This window comes from Salvelinus namaycush, unplaced genomic scaffold (genome assembly GCF_016432855.1).
Source record: "Salvelinus namaycush isolate Seneca unplaced genomic scaffold, SaNama_1.0 Scaffold71, whole genome shotgun sequence".
Classification (NCBI taxonomy): domain Eukaryota; kingdom Metazoa; phylum Chordata; class Actinopteri; order Salmoniformes; family Salmonidae; genus Salvelinus; species Salvelinus namaycush.
Window position 1 is genome coordinate 236948 of NW_024061431.1, and position 15824 is coordinate 252771.

The following is a 15824-nucleotide window of genomic DNA, read 5'->3' on the forward strand; positions in this document are numbered from 1 at the left end:
AGCTTTGGAGGAATACGCAGATTTAAAGAGGAGTCCGTAATTTGCTTTCTAATGATCATAATCTTTTCCTCAAAGAAGTTCATGAATTTATTACTGCTGAAGTGAAAGCCATCCTCACTTGGGGAATGCTGCTTTTTAGTTAGCTTTGCGACAGTATCAAAAATAAATGTAGGATTGTTCTTATTTTCCTCAATTAAGTTGGAAAAATAGAATGATCGAGCAGCAGTGAGGGCACTTCGATACTGCACGGTACTGTCTTTCCAAGCTAGTCGGAAGACTTCCAGTTTGGTGTGGCGCCATTTCCGTTCCAATTTTCTGGAAGCTTGCTTCAGAGCTCGGGTATTTTCTGTATACCAGGGAGCTAGTTTCTTATGACAAAAGTTTTTAGTTTTTAGGGGTGCAACTGCATCTAGGGTATTGCGCAAGGTTAAATTGAGTTCCTCAGTTAGGTGGTTAACTGATTTTTGTCCTTGGGTAGGCAGAGGGAGTCTGGAAGGGCATCAAGGAATCTTTGTGTTGTCTGAGAATTTATAGCACGACTTTTGATGCTCCTTAGTATATAGAGTTGCCAATTAAGTTATGCCTTGGATGAGGTAATGTTTTGGTACTACGAAGTAGTTTTAGAGACCAAACTGAGCGATAATTTATAGCGAATGCAATCTGGCTAAGGGATACTCCTTTCTCAAGTTAAAGGCCCTTTGTGAAGTTTTCCTAAGATCTGTGGTTTGTCATGTAAGTTGAGAGGGGTGTATCTTTGCTATAAAAAATCTCAATTGCCATTGTTGGAACTCTCAACAATTAATAGATAGTGAATTGTTGAAAGTCACAGGGCTTTGGTAAAGCTCATATTATTAAAGATTAAGTTTAAGTATAACTCTGACGTGTGTGTGGTTTGTAACTCTCCTCATTTGGTAATACAGGGAATTGCCACGACAGCACTCATAATGCATTTGGGTCCCAAGGCTTTGTGATGACGAATTTTGACGCGAGCCACCCTTGCCTTGTGGCGCTCAACGAAGATGGCTGACGTCTTAACGAGTCAAGCAAATGTACAATTTGAGAGGAATGTGTTAATGTAGAGACAAACGCATTGACTGCACAATTGTGTAAGCTTGCCTTGCAATGCAGCTGAAGTAACATAGCTAACTATTTACTTGCTTATTGTGTCGGGTTAAAAATAACTATGTAGCCGATCTGGGTATGGACCCTAAAACGTAAAGTTCTGAACTAATATTCATACCAATCAATGAACCTCAAGTCTGAATGGCATTAATGAAGCCAAGAGTAGAATATTACTTTAATGTGCCAAGGATGCAAGTCCTATATACACATGTACTGTAGTTACCACATTGTAGCCTGTACATTGAATATATTCACCGATCATGTACTCTTCCTTGGCAAATAAAGGTGCGGTTCAGATATGGCATTTTTCAGTCATATCAAACGCCATTATTTAAATGATGCGGTGTCTGCATGCATTACAATTATACACTTTAGTGTTTACTGCTACTGGGATATCAATGATTACACATTGTAACTATACAATAGAATAAACATGATTGATCTGTAATTCATAGAGAGAAAAACCTATGAACATTTAACTCCATTAATCTGAGGACGGACACAGGATAGTATTTCAACCAGTGGAGAATGTGAAACGCTTTATTGAAAGAAGTGCATTTTTTTTTCTTTTTTCTTTTAAATTTTATCCCATTTTCTCCCCATTTTCGTGGTATCCAATCGCTAGTAATTACTATCTTGTCTCATCGCTACAACTCCCGTACGGGCACGGGAGAGACGAAGGTCGAAAGCCATGCGTCCTCCGAAGCACAACCCAACCAAGCCGCACTGCTTCTTAACACAGCGCGCCTCCAACCCGGAAGCCAGCCGCACCAATGTGTCGGAGGAAACACCGTGTACCTGGCCCCCTTGGTTAGCGCGCACTGCGCCCGGCCCGCCACAGGAGTCGCTGGAGCGCGATGAGACAAGGATATCCCTACCGGCCAAACCCTCCCTAACCCGGACGACGCTATGCCAATTGTGCGTCGCCCCACGGACCTCCCGGTCGCGGCCGGCTGCGACAGAGCCTGGGCGCGAACCCAGAGACTCTGGTGGTGCAGTTAGCACTGCGATGCAGTGCCCTAGACCACTGCGCCACCCGGGAGGCCCAAGAAGTGCATTTTAATTGTAATATTATAAATACAAGTTCAATCTTGGGCGGGCAGGTGGACTAGTAACCGGAAGGTTGCGAGATCGAATCCCCGAGCCGACAAGGTAAAAATCTGTCCTTCTGCCCCTGAACAAGGCAGTTCTTAGGCCGTCATTCTTATCTGACTTGCATAGTTAAAAAAAAAAATGGTAGGCAAATCTGTACTTCAATGCACATATGGTGTGCATTAGAAGATGAGGTGGGTAGAGAGGTAAGAACAGCGGCAGATAGCATATGATTCATGAATGACAGTGCTACCCTAATATTCTCTCAGTTCATCACAATTGCGCTGTCGGGACTGGATTCCTCTCACATCAAAACATACCTGCAGACGAGAGAGCATGATTAAGCCTCTTTTTTTGTCAAACACGGTCAGTCATCTTAAATCAGAAGGTGAAATGCAAAACTGACCTTGGATCATTAACTCTGGGGTTTCAATGTAAAGCATCTCTTTAATAATACTTCCTGTTGACTCAACCAAGTGACATCTCACCTATGATCAGGCTGTGCCCTCTGTCAGCCAGTTCAGATGCGGGAGAGGTTCAACAAAACAGCTGATATAACCTAGAGGATTTAGGGGGAGAGGGTTGACGTGAGTGGCTACAGAGTACTTTAAGCTGAAAAACAGACCCATGAGGACAAACAATAGAAGATAATGCCAATAGGTGTCTCACCACTTGATTATTGCAAGGCTAACCCATGACTTAGCAGCAACAGATAGTCCAGTGAAAATGGCTGTAAATCTGAAAATTAGCAGCTGACATCTTAAGTTAAAAAAAAAATTCATGCATGTGAGACAGATTCCATGTACAACAAGACAGGCAGAGATGGAGAAAAATAACACAGAACAGTTTAATTACCTCTGGTTAGGGACACTTTGCCAGCAATAAAGCTTCCACGGCCTGGTCCTCACACAGTGAACATCTGGCAATATCTACATTTTCGACCCCCTTGGTCAGCTCGCTCTCTGAAAGTAAAGAAAACAATAACTGAGATATGACCGTTATATCTAAAGCAGCACATGTCATTTTTTTAGGATACGTCAATACAGCCCAGTGCTGCTTACCTGAGATGCCATCTTCGTAGGTGTCCGCTTTGACTTCCTTTTCTGTCGGGGAAAAAATTGCTGTCAGAACAATTATTTTGACAAAAAGTAACAAATGCACCTCCATAGCATATAACAATTTGCCTGTAAATAACCACACCTTCATACAAGCGTGCTACTATTTTTTGAAATAACAAAAAAATATAATTTGTTGTTGGAAGATATGGGTATGGTGAATTATTTGTCAACCATAAAACACCTAATGTGGTACACACAATTAATAATATAAAAATAACTGATTATCTTAAAATGGAAAAATTGTCACATATATGGTTCTTCGTCTGTAGGATTCATTTACTTACTGTACAGACAAGTATATTTTATACATATATATTTTTTTTTAACTACATTTTTTTATGCATTCCATAGACAGAACAAAATATATTTAGATGCATTTTGAATTCCTAAATGTCAATATTTTATCTTCTGTGTCACGTGTTTATGCCGATTTATGTACATCCTGTGTATGTTACCCTTCCAATGAGTTTATCATATAAATTACAACGCGAAAAGTACGGTTTACTTTACCTTTAATCATGTTAGCACAGGTAACAGCCGTTTACAGTCTTTCTTTAGTTTTTCATTCTTACTCTTCCCAATTCACTTAAACTATATTTCTTTATTTCCCATGGGCTTCACCAGAGTACCCCCTAGTGGCTGGAATACAACTGTATTAAGCCCCTTGCAACACCCCCCTGCAAAAACGAAATGTTGTCCCAGTTGCAGCCTAGTATCTGTCTTGTTTTGCACACTTTGTACAAAATAATAAAATGCAGTACTACAGGATATTTCTTAACGTAGCTCTTTATTAGCTAGCTATAACTGGCATGTTCACGTATCGCCAACCAGCATCAAACTGACCATGACCTAACCATTTGGGTGGTCTTAACCAATCATAGCACAGTATGATATGGCGGTAAAATGCATCCAATTATAACTCAGTATGTTTACACATATGAATATTACATCCCCCTTCTTTTAAAACAAAAGAAAAATGTTTACATATTCTAAGCGTTTCTTTTGAAAACATGCTCTGCAGTTTGAACTCAAGGTAAGTAACCATTTATATTGCATACTACACCAACTGAATCAACATAGACTCTGAAACAATGATCCAACATACTGTTACTTTTCGAACAAGGGATTCTCAGCAACTCAGCTTTCACAGTAGAAATACATCTTAACATTTCAAACAAATACAATACCAAAGCATTTCAAGTGAACTTTCAATAACAAGTTTACAGTGTGGAACTCTTTTAGGGCAGCGATCTGCCTACACCCTTTGACATTTCACAGTTCTAGGACAGCTCTGGGCTTGACCTCTCTTCCTGACCTAGTGCGATATGATGCTGAGCATGCTTCTGTGTCAGTCAACAGCTCTTGTGGTGTTGCAGGTAAGTATGGTGTATGTTGTGATGTGTGTGTGTGTGTGTGTTTAGTCCATCACGTTCTCTTTCAGGGGAACAGTTCATCTCATCAGTGTGTTGTTCTTTTGTGTTCAGTAGGTGACGACGATTGCGGCGGTACACCGCTCCTTCTGCGTTGAGGACGTGCTATGAACGTTCAGTGTCAGCTGGCTGGATGACGACTGCTGGCTTCCAGAGGCCATGCTCTTGGATTCAAACTGACTCTCCGTCGATCAGTGGTGGCAGTGGTCTAGCTGACCTGTCGTAGTATCGCTTTTGTTGTTGTTGTCTCTGTGCACGTTTTTCATGCATTTCCTTGTAGCTGACGACCTCAGGTTGTAGCTCCTGGTTGGTGCTGGGAAGGATTGAGCGAAGTCTGCGGCTCATCAACAGCTGGGCTGGTGATTTGAAGTTGTCAACTGGAGTGTTGCGGTATTCAAGGAGACTGAGGTAGGGGTCTCTCTTGTCTGCTTTTGCTTTGTCCATGAGTGATTTAGCAATCTGCACTGATTTTTCAGCAAGGCCATTACTTTGAGGGTAATGCGGGCTTGTGGTGACATGTGTGAACTCCCATGCTTTTGTGAAGGATTCAAACTCATTTGATTTGTAACAGGGCCCATTGTCAGATATTAAAGTCTCTACAATGCCATGCCTGGCAAAGGCTGCTTTCAGCTTGTGTATCACAGCTGCAGATGTGGTGCTGTGAAGCTTGTCGCGTTCGAAGTATCTGCTGTAGTAGTCAACTGTTACGATGTAGTTCTCGTTGTTCCAGGTGAACAGATCGGTTGCCACGACCTGCCAGGGTCGGTCTGGGATACAGTGAGGTAACATTGGCTCTTTGGTGTTTGAGGGGCGTCGTTCAAGACATATGGCGCATTTACCAACAATGTCCTCTATTTGTTTGCACATTCCGGGCCAAAACAAAATGTCCCGTGCTCTCTGTTTGCACTTTTCCATGCCCATGTGTCCAGCATGGATCTTTGTCAAAATCTCTTCCTGAGACTGGTAGGAATTATGATTTTCTCTCCTTTGAAAATTATTCCGTTGATCTGTGATAGTTCATCAGGATGGTTCCAGAATTCTGAGACGCTCTGAGGGCATTTTCTCCTCTCCTCAGGCCGTCCATCCTGTATGACTTTCCTCAGCTGTGCGAGTTGTGAGTCCATTTCTGTTTCTGCTTGGATCTCCTTCAGTTTTGTGTCACTAACTGGTAAGTTGCTGTACACAGTGTGCACTTGCATGTCCATGCCTTCACTGAGGCTGCTGTCCTTATAGGTAAGAAACTTCCTGGAGAGCGTGTCTGCGACAGGGATGCCTTTGCCTGGACGGTGAGTGATTGTGAAGTTGTATTTTTGTAGTTGAAGAATCATTCTCTGTAGCCTTGGCGGGGCTGCGGCTAGTGGTTTCCTCATGATTGACTCAAGGGGCTTGTGGTCGGATTCCACAATGACTTGTCGTCCATATACGTACTGATGGAAACGTTTACATCCGAACAGAATGGCATAGAGCTCCTTTTCAATTTGAGCGTAGTTGATTTCACAGTCTGTGAGAGATTTGGAAGCGTAGCCGATGGGCTTTCCTTCTTGCAGTAGCACTGCACCTAGTCCATACTTCGACGCGTCTACTTGGAGTCTGAGCTCTTTGTCGGGGTCGTAGTAGGCAAGGATTGGTCCTGGTTCTCTCGTGATCAAGTCTTTCACATTTCTGGAAAGCAATGTCGTGTTGCTTGTCCCAGAGAAACTCACTGGACTGCTTTAGCAGTTGATGCAGGGGTGCATTAGCATTGGAGAGGCTGGGTGCGAACTTGGCTAAGTAGTTGACCATGCCAAGCACTGTTTCCAGCTCTGCACGGTTCTTTGGTGGCTCCATTTCTTTTATGGTTGAGATCTTCTGTGGATCTGGCTTGATTCCAGTCGCTGTGAGAAGATGTCCGAAGTAGCTGACCTCTGTAGCGCCGACTGTGCTCTTCTCGGGTTGAGCCGGACTCCTCTCTCGCGGGACCTTTGCAGCATCGCGCGGAGGTTTCGGTCGTGCTCCTCTTTGCTTCGACTATAGACAAGGATGTCGTCCACAATTAGTGGATCCAACTAGTGGTCAGTATGAACTACTACACCCTCTCTCACATGAACGCTAACATTACTGGTTTCAGTGGGAAAGATGGTAAATGGTTCAGACATTAATGGCAAATATAAAAAAACTAAGATACCCAAGTTACCGGAGTCTACAATTGCCGACTGTTAATGTAGAGTAGGGATAGTGAGAAGTAACATTCAAGACTGAAGCAATTACCCCCTCTAGTGGTAAACTTTATACTGTACCAGGTTACTACACACACTGATAATACAAAACATTGAGGACACCTGCTCTTTCCATGACAGGACTATTTAAACATTTCAAATTCAGTGCAAAGTAATGTAGTGCATTGGTGTCTAGATCCCTCTTGGGTGGCAAAGTGTCACAAGAATCCTGTGGGGAGAGAAAACAAGAGAATACATTAAATTAATGGGTGTTAACTAATCAGGGTTCAATAAAGCACTTCAAGTCCTCAAATCCTTCAAAAGAGAGAGAGAAGGAGAAAGGAGTATGGTCCCTGCAGTAGGACTACATGCTGGCCATGAGGTTCTCCAAGTGGTACTCCAGGAGGCTGGAGAGCTCCGTGACCAGAGACTCTGGGTTAAAGTACCAGGCCAGAAACATGTCATCTAGCAGAGCCATCAGCCCGCCCTGAAGAGAACACCACACAACACATAGAAAATGGCTCTGAGTTACTAGCTTATCAAGAGGAGAGAGACAATTAGAAATACTCCCCCTAAAATGACATTGGAACCTGGTTAACCATGAATAAGGAAGTAAAAAGGAAGTACACTAAGAATATGGAAGTAAACAGGAAGTAACCTCTTGACTCTTACATTGAGCAGCAGCAGGCATCTGTCAGCCTCTGGCTCCATGTTGGCAGCAGTGGGCAGGAAGGAGTACAGGAGAGCGTACAGATGCTCCACAAACCCACCGGCGTGCTAAAGGAAACAAAGGAGGAGAAAAGAGGAGAGAATAGAAGAGAAGAGGAATTTAAGTGAAACTGCTAATAGAGAGATATCAAAACATGTACCAGTGAGATGCTACTTACGACCATCAGGGACTTCTGAGCTGTCATCATCCCAAACAGCACCAGCTCAAAGAGGACATCTATCATGTTCACATGATGGATCTAGGACAAGAAAACACGTTTGGAGAAAATAGGAATGATTTCATATAGATCAGCTACTGTGATGTATAGAAGACATGCATGTGGAAGAACTCAGTGAGACTTGAAAGAGTTAATGAACTCACCTTTGCCTCAGCCAGCTCCCTCTCAATGTCATTCCGCTTGGAGGGGTCACTCAGGTAGTCCACAAAGTCGTTATAAGTACGGATGAACTTGGCCTCGTCCTATGACAAAGAAAAGAGCATCTTAGTGAACAGAACACATTTCACCTCAGGGGCGCTCTCTTTCCCTTGACAGAGAATGCGTTAGTGAGTTACCATGTGGTTGGCCTGAACCAGTGCGCCCAGGAGGACCTTTCCCGGCCACAAACAGATGGTTCCTGCTCAGGGTGGAACCAAGCAGGGTCTAGGGGAGAGGGAAGAGTTAGGGTGAGACATCTTCCTCTAGGAGAGAACAAGAAGTCACAGAGAGAAAAAGAAAAGTGTGTCCACTCACAGTGATGGCCTGGCGCAGGGAGACGAGCCTCAGGGCGATGTCCTCCACTCTCTTGGTGGTAAGGTAGAGGCTGTGAAAGGGAGGGATTGGAGCATGTCAACCATTAGAGTCAATGGGGGATAGCAGCATTATGACCACTATCCTTCAGCATCTGACAAGCCCAGACTACACAGACATTTAGAGGAACTCACTTTACCAGAGGAACCTCCCTCTCCTCAGGCAGCATGTCCTCCTCCCAACCCTACGACAACAAAACAAGCATTCAAAATCAGTGACCAATGAGCATACATTTAGTTTTACTTGTATTTAAGAGCAATTCGAAGGCCACGGAAGGAGAGTTGTATGGCATTGAAGCTCGTCTGGAGGGTAGTTAACACAGTGTCCAAAGAAGGGCCAGAAGTATACAGAATGGTGTCGTCTGCGTAGAGGTGGATCAGAGACTCACCAGCAGCAAGAGCGACATCATTGATGTATACAGAGAAGAGTCGGCCCAAGAATTGAACCCTATGGCACCCCCATAGAGACTGCCAGAGGCCCAGGCTACAGGAAGCCGATTTTACACACTGAACTCTATCGGAGAATTAGTTAATGAACCAGGCGAGGCAATCATTTGAGAAACCAAGGCTGTTGAGTCTGTCGGTAAGGATGTGGTGATTGACAGAGTCAAAAGCCTTGGCCAGGTCAATGAATACGGCTGCACAGTATTGTTTCTTATCGATGGCGGTTAAGATATCGTTTAGGACCTTAAACGTGGCTGAGGTGCACCCATGACCATGATAGAGCATGACGCTTGCAAAGCCAGGGTAGTGGGTTCGATTCCCGTCACCACCCATACATAAACGACAGCAGGTTTTATTGTAAGTCGCTTTGGATAAAAGTGTCTGATGAATGACATATATTATTTTTATATAGTCACTTACTTGCTATACAATGTAGAGAGAAAAGGGATCAATTCAAGAGGGAGCTACGAAATTAATGTCCAAACATCGTTTTCTTTGCCTGATGTCATTAGAAATTACATAGAATTAATCATTAGCTTGTTCTCTACAATATTATAACATTCATATACTTGTACTTGACAGTGTTGATGAAATAATAATGATCATTTGCTGTGACCATTACTAGTTTAGACTGCACTGCACTTGGTTGTATGTGTTCCATATTTGGTGTTGTGAGGTTAAATCTCAGAGTAAATCGTCGGTAACTTTTCAACCATATATGGTAGAGACATTGGGTTTAGACTATTATTTTCTGACAATGTTCTATTGATAACCTTGAATTAATTACTAATTTTATGTTTTTGGCTATTTTGCTACCAGTTGCTTTCCTATATCGTTGGTATAATATAAAATACAAATACCAAATATTGTGTTTTATAAAGTCACTAGCTAGATTGGAAGAATGAGACAAACAAGGTGATTTTTTATTGTGTTGTTTAACTCCTGAAAGTATAGTCTTTGCCACAGTGGGCTATAAAGTCTTTTGGAGGACATATTGACCAAATTCAGACAAGGGGGGGCCACAGCCCACGGAAAAAAGCACTGAAGGCTCTACACTACCGGTCAAAAGTTTTAGAACACCTACTCATTCAAGGGATTTTCTTTATTTTTACTATTTTCTACATTTAGAAAAATAGTGAAGACATCAAAACAATGAAATAACACATATGGAATCATGTAGTAACCAAAAAAGTGTTAAACAAAAGCAAATATATTTTAGATTCTTCAAAGTAGCCACCCTTTGCCTTGATGACAGCTTTGCACACTCTTGATATTCTCTCAACCAGCTTCATGAGAAAGTCACCTGGAATGCATTTCAATTAACAGGTGTGCCTTCTTAAAAGTGGAATTTCTTTCCTTTTTAATGCATTTGACACAATCAATTGTGTTGTGACAAGGTGGGGGGTATACAGAAGATAGCCCTATTTGGCAAAATACCAAGTCCATATTATGGCAAGAACAGCTCAAATAAGCAAAGAGAAATCATTACTTTATGACATGAAGGTCAGTCAATACGGAATATTTCAAGTGTAGTTGCAAAAACAATCAAGCACTATGATGAAACTGGCTCTCATGAGGATCACCACAGCAATGGAAGACCCAGAGTTACCTCTGCTGCCGAGGATAAGTTCATTAGAGTTACCAGCCTCAGATATTGCTGCCCAAATAAATGCTTCACAGAGTTCAAGTAACTGACACATCTCAACATCAACTGTTCAGAGGAGACTGTGTGAATCAGGCCTTTATAGTTGAATTGCTGCAAAGAAACCACTATTAAAGGACACCAATAAGAAGAAGAGACTTACTTGGGCCATGAAACACAATCAATTTGTCCTTTGGTCTGGAGCCCAAATTTGAGATTTTTGGTTCCAACTGCCATGTCTTTGTGAGATGCGGTGTGGGTGAACAGATGATCTCTGCATGTGTATTTCCTACCATAAAGCATTGAGGAGGAGGGTATATGGTGTGGGGGTGCTTTGCTGTTGACACTGTCTGTGATTTATTTAGAATTCACACTTAACCAATATGGCTACAACAGCATTCTGCAGCTATACGTCATCCCATCTGGTTTGGGCTTAGTGGGACTATCATTTGTTTAAATAAATTATTATAAAAAAATAAAAACAATTGTTTGTTACTTTTACACCTTTTTCGTGGTATCCAATTGGTAGTTACAGTCTTGTCTCATCGCTGCAACTCCCGTATGGACTCGGGAGAGGCGAAGGTCGAGAGCCGTGCGTCCTCCAAAACACAACCCAGCCAAGCCGCACTGCTTCTTGACACAATGCCTGCTTAACCCGGAAGCCAGGCGCACCAATGGGTCGGAGGAAACACCATACACCTGGCAACGCTGTCAGTGTGCATTGCGCCCGGCTCGCCACAGGAGTCGCTAGAGCTCGATGGGACAAGAACATCCCTGCCGGCCAAACCCTCCCCTAACCCGGACAACGCTGGGCCAATTGTGTGCCGCCCCATGGGTCTCCCGGTCGCGGCCCGGCTGCGACAGAGCCTGGACTCCAACCAGGATCTCTAACTGCACAGCTTACCTTAGACCACTGCGCTACTCAGGAGAATTCATTTGTTTTTCAACAGGACAATGACCCAACACACCTCCAGGCTGTGTAAGGGCTATTTTCCCAAGAAGGAGAGTGACGGAGTGCTGCATCAGATGACCTGGCCTCCACAATCCCCCGACCTCAACCAAATTGAGATGTTTTGAGATGAGTAGGACCGCAGAGTAAAGGAAAAACAGCCAACAAGTGCTCAGCATATGTGGGAACTCCTTCAAGACTGTTGGAAAAGCATTCCACGTGAAGTTGGGTGAGAGAATGCCAAGAGTGTGCAAAGCTGTCATCAAGGCAAAGGGTGGCTATTTGAAGAATCTCAAATATACAGTATGATATGTTTGATATGTTTCACACTTTTTTGGTTACTACATGATTCCATTTGTGTTATTTCATAGTTTTGATGTCTACACTATTATTCAACAATGTAGAAAATAGCATTTTCTTCTTTGACGCACCTTATGTCTAAACTTCTTTACAGTGAAATGTTCTTGATTGGTGATCTCAATTGGTGTTGGTTAAAACCGGTGTCTGATGATTTAAAAATGTTTCACCCACTCGCCCAAATCTTAAATGCCCAGATAAATCTACCCTGATTGATTTGATATTAACAAATGTTCCACATAAATATTCTGCGGTTGGTGTTTTTTGTAATGATTTAAGTGACCATTATGCTGTTAGAAATACTAAGGTTCCTAAGACAAACCCATGTTTTATTCGTAAGAGAAATTTGAAGTGTTGTAATGAGCAGGCTTTCTTTCATGATTTGTTTTATTTTGACTGGAGCAAGATTGAGTTTATCCCTGATGTGGAAACTGCCTGGATATTCTTTAATGATGTTTTTTTCCAAATAGTAAACACACATGCCCCATTCCGCAGGTTCAGGGTTAAAGGGCGGGATAATCCATGGTTTTCTTCTGAGCTGTCTTGTATTATTCACTACCGTAATCTAGCCTGGGCTAAAGCAAGGAAATCATGTTCTGATGCTGATTGGCTTATTTTTAGGCAGTTACGAAACAAGTGTTCTTTTCTTCTCAGGAAGGTCAAGTCTGAATATTTTATGTCTGTTTCCACTGATAACCTGAATGACCCTAGAAAGTTTTGGAAGGCTATTAAGTCTATGTCTGGTAACAGTAATGTTAATGAATTACCGTCATGTGTTTTGAAGGACTCTCTTGCTGTATATGACAAAACTGAAATGCTGAATTGTTTCAATGAGCACTTTGTATCATCTGGTAGGCTGTTTGATTCAGTGTGCTCTGTCTCTGTACAACCCTGTGTGGATGAACCAGTGTCCTCTGTCTCTGTACAACCCTGTGTGGATGAACCAGTGAGAGCTGGTCAAACTTTTTGCTTTTTGCCATTCTCAGTGCAGGTGGTACATAAAGCCCTGAAATCCTTAGATCAGAGAAAGCCTGCAGGTCTTGATCATTTGGATCCCTGCTTTTTAAATCTGGCAGCTGATTTCATAGCTGAACCACTTACATATCGGTTCAATCTAACCCTGGAATGTAATGATATTCCGAAAATCTGGAAATTAGCATTTGTCCTTGTCACGAATCCCGCTTCCTGAGTCTGTTTTTGCCTGTGTTCTGTCCTGGAGTGTTTTTTCCGGTGTCCTGGAACGCACCCTGTCTGGTTGCCGGGCGACGTAGCTGGTTGGGAGATCTCTGATTTACCGCACCTGTTTCCAATCCACTATCTGCACACCTGGTCCTGATCATCACCCCTCCACTTCATAAGCACTGACCTGACATCCATTCCCTGCCGGATCGTTAGCCATGAACAGTATGTTGTGCCAGTGTATCAGCCTCCAGTTTGATAGAGTTTGTTTTGTTGTTTTGTACGTTTTGCTTGCCTTGAACTCACTTCCGTTTTTTCTGTCTACAGTCATTCACCCGGAACACTCATCTCATCCCTACCTGGTCGTCGGTGACTTCAGTTACTTCATTGGATCTGCCTATTCAATCCCATCAACTCACCTCCGCTGCCCGCTCCGTCACTTGGATTTTTCTATCACTACATTCAAACTTGTAAATAAATACTCACCTTCGTCTTACTCTCCTTGTCCTGGTCTGCTTCTGGGTTCAACTTTAGAAAACCGTGACAGTCCTACCACTTTTAAAAGTGGGAGATCCAACTCTTTTAAATAATTATAGGCCAATCTCAAAGCTGTCACCCCTGGTGAAATTACTTAAAACCCTTGTGAGTGAACAGCTAAAATAGTTTTTTATTTACTAACTCTATTTCATCAATGTACCAATTGGGCTTCAGGAAGAAGCATAGCACAATTACAGCAGCCATGAAGCTTTTAAATGATATCACTGAAGCCCTTGACAAAAAAACACTGTCTCTCACTTTTTATTGATCTCTCTAAGGATACAGTTGATTTTGATACAGTTGATCATGCTATACTAAGGCAGAGATTGTCGAGTGTAGGTCTTTCAGAGCATGCAGTTGCATGGTTTGCTAACTATCTATCTGATAGAACTCAGTGCACTCAATTTGATGGGCTTATGTCTGTTAAATTGTCTGTTTTTAATGGTGTGCCCCAAGGCTCTGTACTTGGTCCTCTCTTATTCACTATTTATATAAATGATTTAGACAAAAATGTCCAAAATGCGCAACTTAATTTTTATGCTGATGATACTGTTATTTACAGTTGTGCCTCGTCTCTTACAAAAGCTTTCCAGAACTTGCAAACTGCTTTTTATACTGTTCAACATACCTTGTGTCAATTGAAGCTTATCCTCAATACTGACAAAACTAAACTAATGGTGTTTTCTAAAGCAAGAAATAGACCTCTGAACCTTTCACCTATTACTACCTGTCAGGGCAAGGAGATTGAGGTTGTAACCTCATATAAATATCTTGGAATTTTAATTGCATATTCAACAACTTACAAAAAAATTGAAGCTGAAATTGGGATTTTATTTTAGGAATAAGGCCTGTTTTTCTTTTGAAGCCAGAAGGAGGCTAGTATCAGCTACATTTATGCCTTTACTAGACTATGGGGATATTTTATATATGAATGCTTCCGCTCAGTGTTTGAGATCAATTGACACCCTTTACCATGGTACTTTGACATGTATTTTGCAAAACTGCAAAACCCTTATGCACCACTGCACTTTGTATACCAGGGTTGGCTGACCTTCTCTAGTCACTCGTAGGCTCAGTCACTGGTATACTTTGATTTATTAAGCCATTTTGGGTTTACTACCTTTTTATTTGGGCATTTTTATTGTTCAGAAATGATACCTGCGCCATCGTCTTGGAACGCCTTACAAAATACTTTTAAACTGGAAGAACTTGTCCCGATTGGTATTTTTAAATCACTGATGAATGATCTTGAGACTGATTCCCTGACCTGTCAATGTTTTTAATTTGCTGTTTTTGATTTTTGTTATACTCTTGTGAATTCAATGGTTTCTACTAGATTACTTGTAGTTTTTCATGTTGTTTGTCTGTATTTTTGTAATGACTTGGTGCTGCCTATCTTGGCCAGGACGCTCTTGAAAAGGAGATTTTAAATCTCAATGAGCCCTTACTGGTTAAATAAAGGTTAAATAAATAGTCAAAATAAAGAAAAACCCTTGAATGAGTAGGTGTTCTAATAGCAATAAGGCACCACTGAGGTTTGTGGTATATAGCCAATATACCACCCCTCCTTGGGCCTTACTGCTTAAATAACCCATCTCTCTTTTATAACAGGATATTATCATTGACTATATGAAAGTGCATGTATGAATGAGTCTGATTTACCGTTTTCAATGGCAGGTTCACCTTCTGAAGCCGGATGAGGTTCCCAAAGCGTGCTGCACAACCACCAAGCTCAGTCCCATCTCTGTACTCTTCTACGCTGACAACAACAACGTGATCCTAAAGAAGCATCGCAACATGGTGGTCAAGACCTGTGATGCCTGTGACACCAGTGGTAGCCCATCTATCTATTCTTAATTTTAATCAACTTAATTGCCATTGTTCCAAAAGAAACAAACAGGGTAAAATAACTTGCAACCAGCAGTTGATAGCAATAATCTGTCAATATGCTGATAAATAGTATGTATCTAATATATTGATTTTGAGTCAGAGTGGTATATGAACAACACCCATTGGACCTATAACCATACTTCACTTTTGATTAACTAAACTATTCAAATCTACAGTAATTCAGATAATTACATCACCCCTTCATGTCTTATATTCTGTGACCAATCAAAGCTGTAAAGTACTGTATCATAAGTATATCAATGCTAAAATTCTACCCTTTTGATGACTATAATATCTTGTTGAACCATGAATTTGTCATTGTCTCTTTTAGAAGTACTAAACATGGTTTGCAA

The 15824-nt window shown here is 41.8% G+C and overlaps 2 long non-coding RNA genes across 3 annotated transcripts; both read right to left on the reverse strand.

Annotated features, from left to right (window-relative positions):
- Positions 1 to 7852: 7852 nt before the first annotated feature.
- On the reverse strand, positions 7853 to 8282 carry LOC120042559. Its single transcript, XR_005476145.1, has 3 exons — positions 8240 to 8282; positions 8048 to 8146; positions 7853 to 7925 (listed from the first exon to the last, which is right to left on the reverse strand). It is a non-coding gene; the product is annotated as an uncharacterized LOC120042559 (long non-coding RNA).
- A 140-nt stretch (positions 8283 to 8422) lies between these two features.
- On the reverse strand, positions 8423 to 15361 carry LOC120042550. 2 transcript variants are annotated; one of them, XR_005476133.1, is made up of 3 exons: positions 15244 to 15361; positions 8609 to 8658; positions 8423 to 8487 (listed from the first exon to the last, which is right to left on the reverse strand). It is a non-coding gene; the product is annotated as an uncharacterized LOC120042550 (long non-coding RNA). The 2 variants fall into 2 exon arrangements; XR_005476134.1 differs by having other exon boundaries at positions 8425 to 8487; positions 8614 to 8658.
- Positions 15362 to 15824: the final 463 nt, after the last annotated feature.